The following is a 19,053-nucleotide window of genomic DNA, read 5'->3' as shown; positions in this document are numbered from 1 at the left end:
AAAGGACTGGGGCTTCTGGGACAATTCACCACCCCTGGGTACTGGGGAGGATGCAGCGCAATTGCTGGGTGGCTGCTTATTTCTTGCTGAGCGATCTAGAGGCCTTCCCACATTGAACCCTGCAGATTCAGAAGCCATTGACCAGCTCAAGACCATTTACCAGTTTTGTTTTGTTCTTTTCTCAACTTTACCTTGCTTTTCTGGCCCGCATGCCTCCCCTCCCCCTCATAATTGTTATTTATATTGTTTCCTGAATTACTGAATGCAATACATCAATGGATCTTTAGTCTGCTGATATTGTCCATTAACTTTTTTTCCCTAGGTCTGGGATTCTCAAACTTCATTGCACCATGACCCCCATAGAGGAGACTGAAGCCAGAGCATATCTGAGCCCCACCACTCCAAACGGCAGGAGGGGGAAAATCCAAGAGCTTTTTAAGGCAGGGGGCCTGTAACCTGAGCCCCACTGTCCACAGTTAAAGCCAAAGTTGAGCCCCCAGTTGTGGGGCTCAGGGTTTGACTTCAACCCTCGACTCCAACAAGTCTAACGTCAGCCCTGGTGACCCCCATTAAAATGGGGTTGCGACCTACAATTTGAGAACCACTCTCCTATGTTATAGCCAGGACCATAAAAAATGTGGACTAGAGCGTATATTCTCCTGTGCTTGCTTGTGAAGGATAGTGGTTTGCGACTGGCTTAAATGTAGACTTCTGTTTAATCTCATTTCATTTCAATCAGTTTCATATAAACAAAATGGGAAGAGACTGTCTAGGAAGGAGTACGGCAGAAAGGGATCTGAGTCATGGTGGACGACAAGCTAAATATGAGTCAACAGTGTGACGCTGTTGCATAAAAGCAAACATGATTCTGGGATAATTAACAGGAGTGTTGTGAGCAAGTCAAAGGAAGTCATTCTTCTGTTCTACTCTGCACTGATTAGGCCTCAGTTGGAGTATTGTGTCCAGTTCTGGACTCCACATTTCAAGAAAGATGTGGAGAAATTGGAGACAGTCCAGAGAAGAGCAACAAGAATGATTAAAGGACTAGAGAACATGAGCTAGGAGGGAAGACTGAAAGAATTGGGTTTGTTTAGTTTGGAAAAGTGAAGACTGAAAAGGGACATGATAGCAGTTTTCAAGTACTTAAAAGGGTGTTACAAGGAGGAAGGAGAAAAATTGTTCTCCTTGGTCTCTGATAGGACAAGAAGCAATGGGCTTAAACTGCAGCAAGGGATGGTTAGGTTGGACATTAGGAAAAGCTTCCTAACTGTCAGGATGGTTAAACACTGGAATAAATTACCTAGGGAGGTTGTGGAATCTCCATAACTTAAGAGCAGGTTAGATGAACATCTATCAGGGATGGTCCCCGTGGTCACCAACCAGTAGATCGCAATCTACCGGTAGATCTCGGAGGCTCTAAGAGTAGCTCTTGAGCCCTTTCTGAACTGCGTGCCTGTCCAGTACATTTACATTAGATTTCCTCATTTGAGGAGCAGCTACTCACCGAGCAACAGCACAGGTGAGTAGCTGCGAGGAATGGTGGGATTTTTTTTTAAAGTAGCAGTATAAGGATTGGGGATAGCAAGTGATGGAGAGGAGGAGAATAGAGGGCGGGGCTTCATGGAAGGGGCGGGGTGGTAGATCTTGGCATGGTCTGTCATTTAAAAAGTGATCTTGGGTGTAAAAAGGTTGGAGACCACTGGTAGATGCTTGGTCCTGCTGTGAGGGCAGGGGACTGGACTTGACGACCTCTCAAGGTCCCTTTTTATTCTAGAGTTCTATGAGTCATTTGAAGACTTCTATTTCAGTGAATTAACTGAGTTTATATTTCTCTACTTGCCCTTGATATGGAAATTAACTCTTTATTTAACTTTGTAGGTCTCAAATGGTTGCTTTTGGGAAGCAAAAGTTGCTAACATGATGGCTTCGGATTTCTGTGTGTTGCCACTTCTGACGTCTGACTTGTGTCCATTTATCCTTTGTTGTAGAGACTGTCCGTTTTGGCCAATACCCATGGCAGAGGGGCATTGCTGGCATTTGATGGCATAGATCACATTACAGGATGTGCAGTTGTATGAGCCTCTGATGTGATGGCCTAGTGGTTGGGTCCTGTGATGGTGTCGCTCATATAGATGTGTGGACAGAGTTGACACCGGGGTTTACTGCAGGGATTGGAGTGTGTCTGAAGTGTGATGTGTGGCTGCCAGGAACGATTTGCTTCAGGTTAGGGGTTGTCTGTAGGCGAGGACTGGCCTGACTCCCAAGGCCTGTGAGAGTGTTAGAAATGGCAGGGTTAGAGATGCAAGTCCAGATTCTGTTAATATACGAGTAAAACCTTTAACACAGTAGGTCTGCGTTTGATACCAAGCTGATGGATGTAGAGTTTTGTCTGGACAAAAGCAGGAGAAGGGTTAAAGATGGAACCAATGCTTCTTCCTTTGTGGCGTTATCTGTATGATTACTTTTTCATATCTTGTTTACTGCAGCTAGCAGAGCTGCTCTAATATGGAGTGTTAGGTGCAATAAATCTTGTCTTTGTGCACTGCACACTTTTTTCAATAGAGCTCAAGGAAATGCAAGGTAGGCAATCGAAAGAAATCTCTATATAATCACATACAATGCCAAAAAGCTAGCAGATTTTATCAGAAATTATAATAGAGTAAAGGTTACATTGTATTGTAACTTAATATGCCTTGGGTATATTAACTTCTTTTAGTTTTAATAAGGCCACCAACTATAGGTCTGCCCACACAGAATTTCTCTGTTGACTACACCGCTGCCCACTTAGCTGAAAGCGATCGGCAATTTAAAGACATTTTCCCTCTTCTACTAAAGATCTGTATTTAAAATTTGGCAGATGAGCTCTGTCATGAGATTCCTGTAATCCAATAAATCCCTCCACCTTGAAGAAATAGTCACTGCTTTTACTGAGGCTACAGCTATGCTGCCGTGTTTTTGCAGAAGAAGATATTCAAATTTGCATATCGTCTTCCAATTCATTTTGCAGAAGAGGTTTTTTGGATATTTGGCCCCATATAGACGGGCCAAATGTCAGGGAAAACCCTCTTTTGCAAACCTCGATTTATGAGGAATAAGGGGTCTTGTGAAAGAGGGTTTTTTTCCAACATTTGGCCCCATCTATACGGGCCCACATATCAGGAAAACCTCTTCCGCAAAAAGAATCCGAAGAAGATATGCAAGCGCAATTTGCATATCTTCTTCCACAAAAAAATGGCAGTGTAGATTTATCTTATTTTATTTTGCCTGGCTAGAGAGGCCTGTGACTCCAAAGGAAAATGCCACCCATCAAAAATGCAGATTCAAATTGCACTAATATCCTCTGCATTTGCTTTTCAGCTAAATTTACCTTCCGTTTTGACAAGCATGGTTTATTCATCCAAATGCCACAGGAGTTTGGGGTAGTGTGTTTGTTCGATCAATTGACTGATTGATTTAGAAGCTTTAATGAAAAATAGTATTCCTAGTTGCTGAGTTTTTAGGCCAGTAAAAATTCCAAAGTTAATTAATCATGAACGGTTCTAGTGGTTGGTCGTAATCACTGAGAATTGACGCTTGTACTAAAAGGTCAAATACTTGTACTTGGCTCATGCTGATAACCGAGTGTCAGGTTTTAGGATTTTGTGTACCGGCAAAAGTATAACTGGGTTCTACAAAAGAATGAGATAAGTTCATGGAGGACAGGTTCATCAATGGCTATTAGCCAAGATGGTCAGAGACACGAGCACATGCTCTGAGTGTCGCTACACTGGAACTGCCAGAAACTGGGTCTGGAGGACAAAGTGTTGATTGTGTGGGTGCTCCGAGGCTGGAGCACCCATGGAAAAAATGGTGGGTGCTTAGCACCTACCAGCAGGATCCCTACCACTGCTTCCCCCCCCCCCCCCAGTGCCTCTTGTCCATCAGCAGCCCCACCGATCAGCACTTCCCCCACCTCCCTATACCTCCCGCCCACCACGATTAACTGTTCTGTGGCATGCAGGAAGTGCTGGGAAGGTGGGGAGGGGGCAGTACAGGGTAGGAAAAGGCAGGGAAGTGGCGGGGTAGGGGCAGAGCAAAGACAGGGAGGAGGCAGGGTGGGGGTGGAGGCTTGGGAGAAGGGGGTAATGTGGAAGCAGGACCTGGGCAGAGCTGGTGGGGAGCACAACCCCCCACCACATTAATTCCCTTTGAAACATCTGGCATCGGACACTGTCAGAAGACAGGGTTCTGGGCTAGATAGCCCATTGGTCTGCTCCAATGTGGCCATTCTTAGGTTCTTCGGCGTAGAACTACCTTGCTAACTGGCCTCGCAGCCAGACCAGCTGGATAACACTTGTTCCAACTCTGCAGCAAAAGAGAGAAGGAAGGAGGAAAAGAGAAATCCTGCAGAAAGAGCTCTGAGATTCAGTCAGCTCAGCAGGGTTTAAGATTCTTCAGGAGCTTGTTCCATAAGAAAAGTAAGAACCGAGAAGGGGAATGAGTCTGAGCTGGTTGGATGCATCCTCTGCGGAGTATGGGGAGATGTTCAGCTGCTCATGGTGGCACACTCTCCGTCCCATCTCTCTGTGGCCATGGTCAGTTAGCCAAGGGATGGTGAGAGTTGTTCAGCACTTTCACATTTTTAACTAACTGGAGCAGCTTTCTTTGTTAAAATTCAACCCTCAGGACATTTACACCCCTTCTAGGGTTATCAGAGACTGTTCAGAGATGCCGATGGGAACCTATGAACCGTTTGGAGCCCTTCCATGGCATTTCCTGCTGTGCTCTTCACTTACGTCAGGAAACTTTGGGGGTGGCTCTACTAGGATCTGTCCACCCTGCAGGGTGTTTGTGCAAGACGCCGTTTGCAGAAAAGATCTTCCACAAAAAGGTCTTGCGCAAAAGCGCGTCCACACCTCAAAAGCGCATCTCAAAAGCAACATGCTTTTGCGCAAGAAAGCGTCCACAGTGCATGGACACTCTTGCGCAAGAAAGCTCTGATGGCCATTCACAAGTACTTGTAAAAATGGAGGTTAATTTCCATTGGCTTGTGAACGTGTCAGCTAAAGTGACCGATGCTAATACACCTGGAGATCCAACTGCTAAAAATCCTAACTTCCAATGCAGGGGTGCTTTGGAACCTATTGTAAAGTTGCCATCCATTGGGAGAACGGTTGGGTTTCTGGAGCCTATCTGCATTGTTGGAAGCTAGTTGGTGTTAGAAGAGGGCTTTGTCCACAGCACCAGCTCTGCGAGAGCTCTTCCAGCGCTCTGTGTAAGCCACCTCCACTACGGGAGCTAGGAGCATTTCAACACTGTAATGTACTACACTCAGGGTATATGTGAGCTTTTTCACTCCCCTGAGCCAGAAAGTTACAGCGCTGTAAAGAGTCAGTGTAGACTTGGCGTAAGGGCCAAATTATACAATACCCTCTTTCATCAGCGCTCTGCTTGGCCAACTCTATGCCAGACTACCCACATTTTGGTTAAGAGTTTTCCAGCACAAGGCCCAATAAATGTAACAGAAACATGCTGAAAGTAACCTAGTTACGTGACGTTAAATTGTACCAAGTGACCACAGAGTTTTAGCAAAGCAGGTGATGGGCCTCATGCTGAATTCCACACGTTTGCAAAATGTCATTAACTGTGACAGAAAGTTCAAGAAGAAACTGAATTTTTTTTTTTTAACAACCAACATAGTCATTAAAATGATTTTCTTCAATGTGTGACACTCAGTCTGAGTATGTCTGCACTTAGGAAATTTAAGAAAAAAAACAACCCTGTGTAAAATTCCTTAACAGGAATGAATCAAAGCAATTGCTTGCGTGCATGCATTTCAGTCCTGTTGATGATACTGCTGTCAGTTTGGCATGAATTAGTTTTAAGTAGACCATCTTATCTGAACCCTCCTCAGCATCTGGTAAACTGGGCATAGCTGGAAGAGAACTGTCAGAACCAAATCCCAACCTTGCTTGGCCCATTTCTGGTTTTACTGGGGCTATGACTAGTGGGATGTATTTTCAGAGGTACACATGGTTGACAGGCACCAAAGTCTTTTTGATTTTCCATGAGAGTTGGGCACTTACCTGCCCTGGGTGCCTTTGGCTAGTGTCTCACATAATTCTTCGCCAACATTTGAACAGACAGAATGCTGTTCTACCAAAGTGACATCCACATTCTCAATATTCTAGAAATCCCAGAAATCAGGCTGACATGTAGGGACAATGCAGCATATACACTTTAAGGTGTCTGCCTCCATTCACGATGGGGATATTTTGTGTGACTAGTTGGATTATGTCTTATTAATAGATCGGGTGTGGCTTCTGAGAATTGATTAGTGATTAGGACAGATTTTAAAAGTACAGTGCTTGCTACCCGTCTAGAACAAAATAAAATGCCCAACAAAGGCAAACAAACAAAACTCATTCACCATCCACAAGCAGCGGAAGCCAAGAAGTTTCATCACGCTGAGAACCACCTACATCAAGAATCATTGAATTACAAGAACAATAGATCAGTCCTTGTGCAGCTCAGGTCCTGAACACTGTGGAGAGAAGAGAAATTGGACAGTCAAACCAGTGATTAAATTTTGAGTAATTACTAGAATTTATACATGCTGATAAACACAACTGCTTCTCTCATGTAATCTCTGAGTGCAGTACATTATCCAATGATGCACTTATCGGCAGAGAGGGCACTGTTAATTTGCAAGGACACGTCGTGGGAGGAATCTGAGCTGTTTCAATGTCCACTTAATGATGGTTTGTTTTTATAATTTCACTGATGTTTTCACCCATTCAGAGATGTGAGGTCCAGCATAATAGCGTGAATGAATTAAAATATCTAGGTGGGAGGGAGACTAATGCAAAAAGAAAGGGTGAGAGCCCTGATCCCGCTGAAGTGCAGTCCGAATGGCTTTGTATGGAAGGTAACAGCTCTTGGAAGAGAAGCAAGCAAGCAGCTGAACGATGTGTTTGAAAACTTAAACTAAAGACTTGTCTAAACTTAAAAATGCTCTCTCCCCGAGCAGCTATAGTACATCAGTGCAGACATCACTACATCAATGGTAATCCTCCAAGGTAATCCTCTCCCCTCCCCAAGAGATGTAATTCAATTAGTGGATGAATTCTTCCATTGACCTGTGCTGTCTACAGGGGGAATTAGTTCAGCTTAACACTCTGGGGTATGAATTTTTTACAACCCTGACCAATGTTCCCACTATTTTTTTCTGACCATGTGCGGAATACATTTTGTTATGTGCACTGAGGCCCCTGTGGATGTGCACCACCAGTAAAAACACATGCTGCCCGCTGTGAGCACTCTGCTGATTAGCTGAATGACATTTGAATCTCTCCTAGGCAGCCACCCAGGGTATGTCTAGAGTGCATCCCTCTGTCAGCAGAGGGATGCAGATTAGGCAGGTCGACATTGCAGGAGGCATAAGGGATCTGCCGAAAAAGGCTTTCTTTCTTGACAGATCCCTCTCTAGGATGATGCTTTTTGTGGACAAAGTGCTGAGTTGGCAAAAATGGTGGCCATTTTTATGCATATTAGGCATGGAATATTTAAATCCCTACTTCATTTGCAATGTCGGCCTGCCTAATCTGCATCCCTCTGTTGACAGAGGGATGCAGTCTAGACGTCCCCCCGTGCTCAGCTTACAAGGAACACTGCTCCTGGCCGACTTAGTTAAACTGGTCTGCTTTTCCAGAACAGACAAGGCCACAGGGTGAACATACCAAAGAAAGAAGCAGGAAACAGCATTGTCTGGGAGGGAGGAAGCTGTTTGTTACACAGCAAATTGCAGCCCTTCATCTGAGCCCTATCTTGTGAGGGGTTGAGCACCTTCATCTCCCATTTTATTCCTTTTTGATTGACTTCTAAGGGAGTTGAAAGTCCTGGCACCTTCCAGGCCCAGCCAGGGAAGTGATGTGGTGCTGCTGCTCCAGCATATTGCCCTCTCCTGGAGAAATTATTTCATCAGCCTGCGGGAAAACTGGAGCAAGCACTGGGTGTCCCCAGATTGCACTAAGCACGGCTAGTTTGTAAACAGAATGCTCTGCTTACCTGAAAGGACTTGGATCAAGATGAATGGCTCTTTAGAAGTTAGTCCCTTCTTAATTTCTGTTTGAAAAGTACTAACCTGAGGTAAAACAGCAGGAGGATGGAAGAGTGGGTATGGACAGGTCTGTGAGGACATGGGAGCCTACAGATGTGTCGGGGCCTGGCATGAAACTCCCTGGCACTGTGGGTTGGAGCGTAGTCTTATTGACACTGGGGTTGACAGACATTTGATCGTGAGCTGAGGTTAGGGGACTCAGTGGGGAAGCTTTGACCTGTGCTCCCTCCTGCAAATGGCATTAGGTCCGTTTGAGACCAATTCCACAAAAGAAGAGGAGTAGGGAGTGTAGTGGTTACTATGGTGACTAGTCCCAATGAACCCAAGTTGGTACTCTAACACCAAGCATTTTTTTGCCTCCTGGACACGCTCAGTTCCTCATGAGCATAAAAGTCCTAGTTCAATCCAGTCACGGGGGGTCTGGTGTGGAAGTATGGGGTTCTACTCTTATTCCCTCAGCCCAGTTTGTTCCCTCAGTATTCCTTTGTACAGACTGAACCTCTGTAGTCTGGCACCTTTTGGACCTGACCATTGCCAAACCAGAGAATTTGCCAGACCATAGGAGGTCAATATTGTTTAGCAGCATTACCAACACTTTCACTAGTTACTGGGCTCTTATAAGACGTTTAGGGGTAAATTAGAGCTAAATAACAGCACAGAATATGGAGAGCCAGGACTGGTAGCTGTAAACAAACTTTATCGGACCACAGGACACTTGGCTACACTCATGATAAATGGACATCAGATAACTCAAATCATGCTGGACCATGGATGTTGCTGGACCAGAGAGATTCAAGCTGTCTTCTTCATAAACTAACCCTGCCCCCAAATTCTATCTTCCCCACTTCTCCACACTGGCTTTCATGGAGGGAGTAAAGGCTTCTAACTACTATACAAGTGTAAAAAAGACTGAGTTTTCTTTACTGGCAACAGTCTGTACAAATGTTTGGGAATCACGGTAACAGCTGCTTGATTTAACCAGCAGATGTGCAAGCTAAAAATACCACAGTGAGTGAGAAACATTGGCTCTTCTGGCCAGTTGTATTTCCCTAGCCTCTTCCCCCTGTCAACAGCTCCATGATTTCCTTTTACAGCCCTCTGCTGCTGAAGGAAACTATCTTGCTTGTTTTTTGAATACTGGTCAACCCTATTGGGGAACCTGGGAGACAGGATTTCTGGGCTGTATGCTCCATCATTGGCTGTGTGATCTTGGACATCATTTTTACCTGCTGAATTCCCTCAATTTCCCCATATGTAAAGCTGTTGTGATAATACTGCCTCACAGGAATACTGTGAATTCTAGTAACTGCTGGTAAAGTGTAATCCACACACCTTCTGGGTGTGATATACTGTCCCATCTGGTGGTACTGAGACCATACAGACAGAATAGCAGGTCTGTTCTACAGCCTTAGCTAAAAGACTGCTAGCTTTTAGCTTATGCAATGGAGGCACATGCACTAAGCTCCAGAAGCCTCAGGTTTCAATCCATCTCCCTGTATTGCAAGTGGGAGCTTGCCTGGTGTTTCAATTGAAATGTCTCTGAAAGTTTGGGACATGCTCCCTCAGCTTGGAGAACTATGTAACACACCCACACACACCTTTTCTGGGAGTGGTGTACTGTCCCTCAAGTAGCACTGACACCACTTAGGGTACTTCTACACAGCAGGGCTAAACTCAAAATAAGCTATGCAACTTGAGCTACGCTAATTGTGTAGCTTAAGTTGAAATAGCTTATTTTGAATTTGGGCACATCCACACAGCACTTACTTTGAAACAGAGCATGCTTCCCCGACTTCCCTTACTCCTCATACAATGAGGTTTGCAGAATTCAGAGTAAGAAGTCTGTTGTTTTGAATTTATTTCGAAATAATGGGCTTGCTGTGTAGATGCACAGAGAAAATAATGAACCTGCTCTACATAAGAACATAAGAACGGCCGGACTGGGTCAGACCAAAGGTCCATCTAACCCAGTATCCTGTCTGCCGACAGTGGCCAGCACTAGGTGCCCCAGAGAGGGTGGACCGAAGACAATGATCAAGCCTCTGACAAACAGAGGCCAAGGACACCAATTCTATCCCCTAGCTAATAGCCTTTTATGGACCTAACCTCCATGAAATTATCTAGCTTCTCTTTGAACTCTGTTATAGTCCTAGCCTTCACAGCCTCCTCTGGCAAGGAGTTCCACAGGTTGACTACACGCTGTGTGACGAAGAGCTTTCTTTTATTAGTTTTAAACCTGCTACCTATTAATTAATGCTTGCGCAAGAGGGCAGTGTAGACAGGCAACATGAATTTCTTGCTCAAGAAACCCCTATGGCTAAAATGGCCGTCAGAGCTTTCTTGCACAAAAGAGTGTCTACACTGCCATAGATGCTGTTGTGCATAAGCACATGCCAGTGTATACATGCTCTTGTGAAGGACTTTTTGCACAAGAACTCTTCTGCAAAACAGTTCTTGTGCAAGAAGCTGCCAGGGTAGATGTAGCCTAATAGCTTTCGAATGGTTAGAGCGGGGTGACGTATTCAAAAATGGTAAAAAAGTGGTAAAAAGTGACTGACCCATTTGTAAGCCAACTCCAGAGGACAGTCACAGCTTGTCAGCTTCAGCGTGGGCTGAGGGATGTGCATACTGCAAGGCACAGAGCTTCTCAGGACCCATTGGCTGCTGTTCGCCCGCGCGGCTTCCTCAGCTCCTGTTCCCTCCGTCCCCTGCCTATCTACAGAGCGAGGGGGGTCTTATGGCCAAAGGGAGATCTGGAGCTGCCAGCTCCTCAAGGGTGGAATTTTGGGAGGGCAGGGGGCAAGGGCAGAACTTCAGGAGCATGGGGTGCAGAGGTAGCAGCCAGTGCACCGGGACTCAGCTTGTTTTTTATCCCATTCTCTGGAAGCTAAGGGAGCGGGTGATTATAATCACACAGGTTCCAGAGATGGGCCCCTCTGCTACTTTATGTTTGCTGCCCATGATGCAGCAGCAATGACCTGAATGCTCATATTACCTCCCTGTACAATAGGTTACATACAGGACAGTAAGAGTACGTCTAAACTACATGGCTCCGTCGACAGAGCCATGTAGATTTGTTTGTTCGGCAAAGGGAAATGAAGCGGCGATTTAAATAATCGCGGCTTCATTTAAATTTAAATGGCTGCCGCGCTGAGCCGACAAACAGCTGATCAGCTGCTTGTCGGCTCAGCGCGCTAGTCTGGACGCTCCTGCGCCGACATGAAAGCCCTTTATCGACCTCCCCAGTAAACCTCATCCTACAAGGCATAACGGGGAGGTCAATAAAGAGCTTTCAGGTCAGTGTGGGAGCATCCAGACTAGCACGGGGCTTCATTTCCCTTTGCCATCAGCCTAATCTACATGGCTCCATTGATGGAGCCATGTAGTTTAGACACACCACATTATAGCTTTTTATCGGATGGACCAGATCCTCAAGTGGCGTCAATCGATATAGTCCTGTGAGCCTCAACAGAGGATGGAAATTTACACCAGCTGAGGGCTACCCAGGGAGCTTTTCTCACTTTTTAATAGACTCCACAAGATGGTTAGAGAGGGAACGAAGCTCTAATTTAAGCGAGGGACAGAATGTGGTACGTATAAGGGGAAATAATTTTTTCTGAAGGCAACAGGCTAGATCCTTAGCTACAGCCATTTTACACTCAGCACAGTTGAAGGAAAGGAAAGGTTTGGGGACCAAAACAATGGCTGGCACAAAAAGCTGCTCTAAGTTCTGCCGGCTGTAGCGGAGAGCTGTGCTAAGCCAGGGTGGGAGGGAGCAATAGGCAGTCCTGGCTAGCGTTGTGGTTTTGACACAATGGTATGACTGGGAGAGTGTTATGCATACACGGGGACCACACAGACACTGTTGGGTTCCAAATAATCATGGCTACTAATTATATCCAAAGCTTTATTATCTACTATGCCGCTCCTCTGTTCAGTTCTGGTGGCTCCTGCACGAGAACACAGGACCACTACAGGACTCGTAGACTATTTAAAGGGCTTTTACCTGATCCCTATTCACTACACCTATCCTCTCCCATGTCTGTCAAGCCCTCAGCCCCGCTACCTGGTGGGAAGTGAAGTATGAGACTGCAGAGGGGTTCCCTTTCTCAGGGTAAATGCTTGGCTTTCTCTTATGGCCATGGTGTCCAACGCACTAGCCGCTAGCCACATGTGGCTATTAGGCTGGTTGACTGTGGCTAGTTGGCTTGAACAATGTGGCTATATGGCCGATTAAGTGTGACTAGTTCACTATAGCAGTAGCCACCATAGTGGCTACTGCTTCAGAACTGGTTGGACATCATAGTCTTATGGTGGCTATCTCTTACTACAGCTTTCTTGCTGCTGTAGTGTGCTACTAAGGCCCTGGAGCATCTAGCCCATAGCTTCTGAAAAATCCTGTGAAAAAAACATTCTTGAGTGATTCCTCCTCAGGCTTCAAGAAGGTGTAAAAATGTGAGGCGTGTGCGTGTCATCCTCTCCGTTGAGATGCACAGCAGCGCACCGTTAAAGCAGAGGCACTCTTCATATCCTCAGACAAGGTTCATCTTCTGTTCACGCGTTTGAAACTTCAAAGGAAGGCAATGAGAGGTTTTTCCAGAGCTGGGGCTTTGTTGTTCATCTTAGCTGATGCTCATAAATTATCAATAAAGAGTCTATGCTATCTAGTTGGTGTGGGGGGGGGGAGGGAGGAGGGGGAGGTAATTATGTTTGGTGTTCAAAATGAGCGTTATCAATTTTAATGAGGCAAAGCGGAGGGCAGACGGAATTTTTAATGCTGCTATCTGAATTTCTGACTGAAGAGAGGAAGGAGATTGTAAATGAGAAATTAACCACAGCCAGGTAAGGGGAGCATCCTATTTTTCTCATCTTTAGCTTATTGTCTTTGATGGCTTAGCGGTTGGTCATAGAATGGCTTTTGACACTGGAGAGAAAGATCGTTGGCACATACCTGCTACAAGCGGCTGTCCTCAGCAATCCTCAGTGCTAGAAAGCCCATTTATTGTTAAAGGGTATTTTAGCATATAGTCTAAAATTAAAGTCAATAAGAAGGGGTATGTCTAGACTACAGACTTTTGTCGACAGAAGTTTTTCGACGGATACTGTTGACACAACTTCTGTTGACAAAAAGCGTCCAGCCTACATCCAGTTCTGTCGACAAAGCAAGTCGCTTTGTCGACATGACAGTGTAGATGCAAAGGACAGTGTAGATGCAATGATGCCTTCTGTCAACAGACCTCTGTCGACAAAAGGCGTTATTCCTCGTGGAATGAGGTTTACCACCATCGACAAAACTGTCGAATTCTGTCAACATTATGTCGACAGAATGTAGCAGTAGTGTAGACGCAGCTATAGTTTTGTCGACAAAAGTCCACTTTTGTCGACAAAACCCTGTAGTCTAGACACACCCAAGGTTACATTGTCTGTGCCAGGGCTGCACATATGTACTTGTCCAAGTAGCCATTACTCAGGTGAATACAGCTATGAAGGGTAAGGCCAGGATCTTAGGCACATGGGTGAAGCCTTGCAGTCAGTGTAAGAAATATTCCTAACAAGACTTGTCTTACAGGAACCCCTGCCCTCCAGAGACAAATCCTCCCTGTGCAAGACTCCCCCTCTCTGCACAGGGAATACATTAGCTGCTGTTTTGGGGGGTTATTAATTTCATTTGGGGGCTTTATTTTGAGCAATATTTTAGTTTTATGTAGATGTCCAAAAATCAGGTGGTTTCAGGGCTTTGTGTATACTGTAAAGACTAATGTACATATTACACACATTATGACTCTCAGTGGTATATACACACAATGAACACAATTGCTATATTTTCGGGAGGAAAACATAATGATTTGCCACTTATTAAAGTAGGCTTCTCTGGTGACTTTCTTAAGCAAAAGCAGAGAGCTGTGAGCGCTGTCCTATACCTTGGCAGGCTAATTTATAGATTTTGGCAGCATGCGAGAAAGATGCCTCTGAGTCTATTTTCAGCTCACATATAGAAACAGCACACATGTTATTCTGATCTGAGTACCTAGATCCTAAAACAGTTTGTTAATCTGCTTTCATATTTGAAAATATTGATGTGTTTGCATGTAAATTACAGGAAGAAAACTACAGATGATGGTGAAAAATGTTGGCGCATTGAACCCACTTTAGAATACATCTATCATTAACATGTATAATGAATCAAGAGGAAGAAAATGAATGTCCTGCAAAGAGGTAACCATTCGGATCAATAATGGAATATATCATTATGATAAATACATTTTTCAAAAGTCCTTATAGATTTTTCAAGTCTCTGCCCAATTCACACAGAGGAGTAGCAGTGTTGGTCTGTAACTTTAAAAAAAAACGAGTTGTACTGTAGTATCTTAGGGTATGTCTAAACCTCTTTGCAGGAGAAATAACAGGTAGTTCAAATTAGGGCTTTAATTCAGACTACCTGGTCCCTGCCACATATAGCCACGGGCAGTTAGTCCAGACTAGTGAAATTTCAAAATGGCGACCAGATGGGAAGATGCAAATAAAGCCCGGGATATTTAAATCCCAGGCTTCATTTGCAACTTCGAATGCCTACATTAGCCTCACTAGTTCTAACTACGGGGCTAGTGTAGACATACCCCTACAGACTAACAAAAATAATAGAATCATAGAATACTAGGACTGGAAGGGACTTTGAGAGGTTGAGTCCAGTCCCCTGCCCTCATGGCAGGGCCCAGTACTGTCTAGACCACCCCGATAGACATTTATCTAACCTACTCTTAAATATCTCCAGAGATGGAATTTCCACAACCTCCCTAGGCAATTTACTCCAGCATTTAACCATCCTGACAGGAAGTTTTGCCTAATGTCCAACCTAAACCTCCCTTGCTGCAATTTAAGACCATTGCTTCTTGTTCTATCATCAGAGGCCAAGAAGAACATTTTTTCCTCCCTCCTCCTTGTGACACCCTTTTAGACACCTGAAAACTGCTATTATGTTCCCTCTCAGTCTTTCCTTTTCCAAACTAAACAAGCCCAATTCTTTCAGCCTTCCCTCATAGGTCATGTTCTCTAGATCTTTCATCATTCTTCTTGTTCGTCTCTGGGCCCTCTCCAATTTCTCCACATCTTTCTTGAAATGCGGTGCCCAGAACTGGACACAACTCTCCAACTGAGGCCTAACCAGTGCAGAGTAGAGAGGAAGAATCACTTCTCATGTCTTGCTCACAACACACCTGTTAATGCATCTTAGAATCATATAGTATCATGAGCTTTTGTCAGCAAAACCCACTTCTTTAGATGAGAGTGGAGGAAAAAAGAAAAATTTCCCAGTTTGACAGAAAAAGAAGGGAGAGGGGAAGGAAAAAATTGTCATTTGTAATGCCGGTGCTAATGAAGCTAATAGAGTGGGCTGTAAGTGTCGCATACTTAGCTTTTGATGTCTTTTGGGTGTTGAATATAACGGCCCATCCAGTTCATGTCTTTGTTCCTGACAAAGAATGTCAAATTTGCATATGAAGGTCAGTTCCATAGTCACTCTCTGTAATTGGGTCCTGAAATTCCTTTGTAGAAGAATGGCTACTTTTAAATCCATTAATGAGTGCCCCGGTAGGTTAAAATGTTCCCCTCCAGGTTTTTGGTTATTACTGTTTCTGATAGCTGACTTGTGTCCATTTAACCTTTGTTGTAAGATCTGTCCAGTTTGGCCAATATACATGGCAGAGGGCCATTGCTGGCACTTGATGACATAGACCTCATTACAGGATGTGTAGTTGTATGAGCCTCTGACGTGATGGCTTATGTGGTAGGGGCCCGTGATTGTGTTGCTTGTATAGACATGTGGGTGGAGTTGGCAACAGGGTTAGGTTCCTGGGTGAGTATGTTCAAGGTGTGCTGTGTGGTTGCTGGAAAGAATTTGCTTTAGGTTCGGGGCTTTTGCAGAAAAGCATCCTGCCAATCTAGACGTGCTTTTCCAAAAATGCTTTTAATGGAAAAGTTTTCCGTTAAAAGCATTTTCGGAAAATCATGCCAGTGTAGACGTAGCCCAAAAGAAAGTCTCCATGACAGACAGCAAGTGCCACTCCTTTGTGACATGCCGTACACAGAACAAAATGACTGCAGCCATGCTGAAAAAATGCAAAGGCCAATACAGAAAATAGAAGGCACCACAGTTTCCTCGATGTGCATACCACAGCATTGCAATCAGCAATTCTCCCACTCCTGGGGCCTTAAATAGAGACGGGATCATTCCAGAGGAGTGTAAAAAGTTGCGGCTGTCACACAGGAATCAGTCTCCTGCCTAAAAACAACACTGTTTGACATATTGGGATAAAATTACAAGGTAGCTTCTGCTGGAGTTTCATGCTTGGATGTGTTCAAAAAGAAGCTTCTCTTTATTGCCTGACCACAAATACTTTTTGATGGTTTCTTGTCAGCTGCTTGAAGTCCTCACAACTGCTCTCCTCTGGCCACTGGCTTCTATTCAGAGGTTGTGTTCTTCGTTAACCCCCGTTCATTCTCCCAAGCACTGTTCAGTGACTGGATCATTTCAGTCATTACCATTTCTTTCTCGAAGCATTTGTATGTGCATGGAGTGGCAGGGATAGAAGGGGGAGTCTCCAAAAGGGCAGGCGAGACCAGACAAAGGTCTCTTGGATTCCAACATTTTGCAAACTTAAATGTTTTAAAAATAAGGAATTATTCTGAATACAAAGTGAATTAACTTCCCAGCCCTTGCTGGTTAATGGACCTGGTTAAATCCTCACCTCTACTCCAGCCCCATTACACAAGATAAAAAGAACAAACTGTCGCAAAGGGAACCTAAAACCCCCATATAATAGTGTAGTTGATTAACCGATAAGCAAAAGCTTATTGGTTAATGCTGTAGACTCCATGCATTTTCCCCTCCACCCTTGCCAGTAAATTTTGTAGCAAGCTGTCCAGCAGTCCGGCTCAGTCCTGGCTTGCGCTCGGTTCCGGACCTACCCGCGCTACGACTCTGCATTTGAAGTGTATTAGAAGCCGGGCGGGTAGGCAGCCTGGCTGAGTTCCGGCTCACACTGGGTCCAGGAGTAGGCTCCTCGGGAGTGTAGCTGGAGCGCACTGACTACCGGTCCCACCCCCGGGGACTATAGTTTAGTCGAGTAACCAGTAAGAATTCATGAGGTTAATCAGCTATTCAATTAGCCGATATTTAACATCTCTAGTATTCCCCAATGCAGGCTTTTCAGGAGATTACTGTAAGGCTCCTGAGGATTACTGAACGAGAATAGGGAATGGGAGGGGGCTGGAGAGACATGCCAGAAACAGGGCTCCCGGGAAGTACAACTGGCCTTGGGATCCATTGGACGATTCCAGGAAACCTGCCATTACAGGCCCACAAGGCTGCCTAAGTTACGTCCAAGGCCTTGCCAGTCCTCAGAGCAACTCAGTCCACAACAGTGAGGACTGCGGGTGCAAACGTGGCTCAGATATACCATAGTCCTTTCTCGTCCATTGCCAGCTCTGTGTGACACAGCTCCAAGATGCAGCACTGAATCTGACTCCTGAGACGTGCGGCATCGAAGCACCAAGTGAGACAGAAAGAACCGTCTGTCCCCTCCCTCCACAAGCCTCTTCGTGGATTTCCTGCAGTGAACTTCTTTAACCAGAGCTTTCTATTCTTCTCCCTCTCTTGCCAGCACCCCAGTCCTTCAGTCTTGCACCTCTCACCTTGATTCTAAGCCCCTCTCTCAGCTCGCTCGCTCTCCCCCACACAGTTTCTCTCTGTTGGGGCCTTGATCTAAACTGCTCATATCAGCATTAACACACCCACCTGGGCAGGGCCGGATTAAGCGGGGAGGGCTAGCCAGGCAGCTGCCCGGGGCGCCAACCTATGGGGAGGCGCCTGATGGCTACTGAAAGGGGTGCTGTGCATCTATATGTTCCCATTCAGGTGTGTGGGGGGGGGGGGGGGGGGGGAGGGGAGCGTAACTGTACTGGTGCATTCATGCAAACCATATGCTGTGCGGGTAGAGTAGCGACCCATGGCCATTGACATCCTACTGGAGCTACAAGGAGATTGGGACTGAGATCTGGCTGGGATGATTTATCTGGGGTTGGTCCAGTGTCAAGCAGGAAGTTGGAGTAGATGACCTCCTGAGATATTGTCCAACCCTAATCGTCTGTGATTCTGACTTCCCAAGTCACAGTGTCCTTCATGGGCTGCCTCTTATTCTTAGCTAATCGTTGTCAGAATTTAGTCTTGGGCTATTATCCAGAACTCACCTTTCGAAAGATCATGAACATGAAGTATTGGAAGCAGTGTAGCTTTGATGGCAGTGAGCCACACTGCAACTTCTTAGCCCTCGCAAGCACAGCTGGCAATAACATTCTAATTAACACTACTCTTCCCATTCAGTTGGTGTCTGCTGCTGCTAATAAACAATAGAAAGTCTCTGCCATCTCCAGAAACATCAGACTGATTATCAGCTGAAGGTTCGTGCAAACCATCATTTTCTGATAGATCCATCAGCTGATAGAACCATCAGCAGGTTCCTTGTCCTTTGGTTTTTATGTTAAAAAAATAAGGAATTTTGAGTGCTGAGATTGCAATGAGAGCATGTTTATTTCTATGGCAGCCTCCAGAAAAGGATCAGACACATCACTTTGAATTTTGTTTTGTATCGCATGTAGGCTAACAAGCCGTTATGTTAGGGACCCGAATACCACATTATGATGGCAAACGACACACCTAATACTTCACAGAGTGTGAGAGGTGATAGGGGAGCAAGGAAAGAAAAGTGTTCACAGCAGCTGCTTACTTCATGGGGGTCTGTCTATCCACAAACATCTCGGAGAAGACGGCATTGCCAAGTCTCACCGTGAATGTAGTAGTAATATAATAGGAAATGGACATCACTAGCTATTGAACCCTCCATGCACAGCTCTCAACAGCTCTGTGAGAATTAGTGTAAGTGCAGAACAAGCCAGTCTTG

Source organism: Pelodiscus sinensis, chromosome 17 (genome assembly GCF_049634645.1).
Source record: "Pelodiscus sinensis isolate JC-2024 chromosome 17, ASM4963464v1, whole genome shotgun sequence".
In the NCBI taxonomy this organism is placed as follows: Eukaryota; Metazoa; Chordata; order Testudines; family Trionychidae; genus Pelodiscus; species Pelodiscus sinensis.
Note: the sequence above shows the minus strand (reverse complement) of the source record.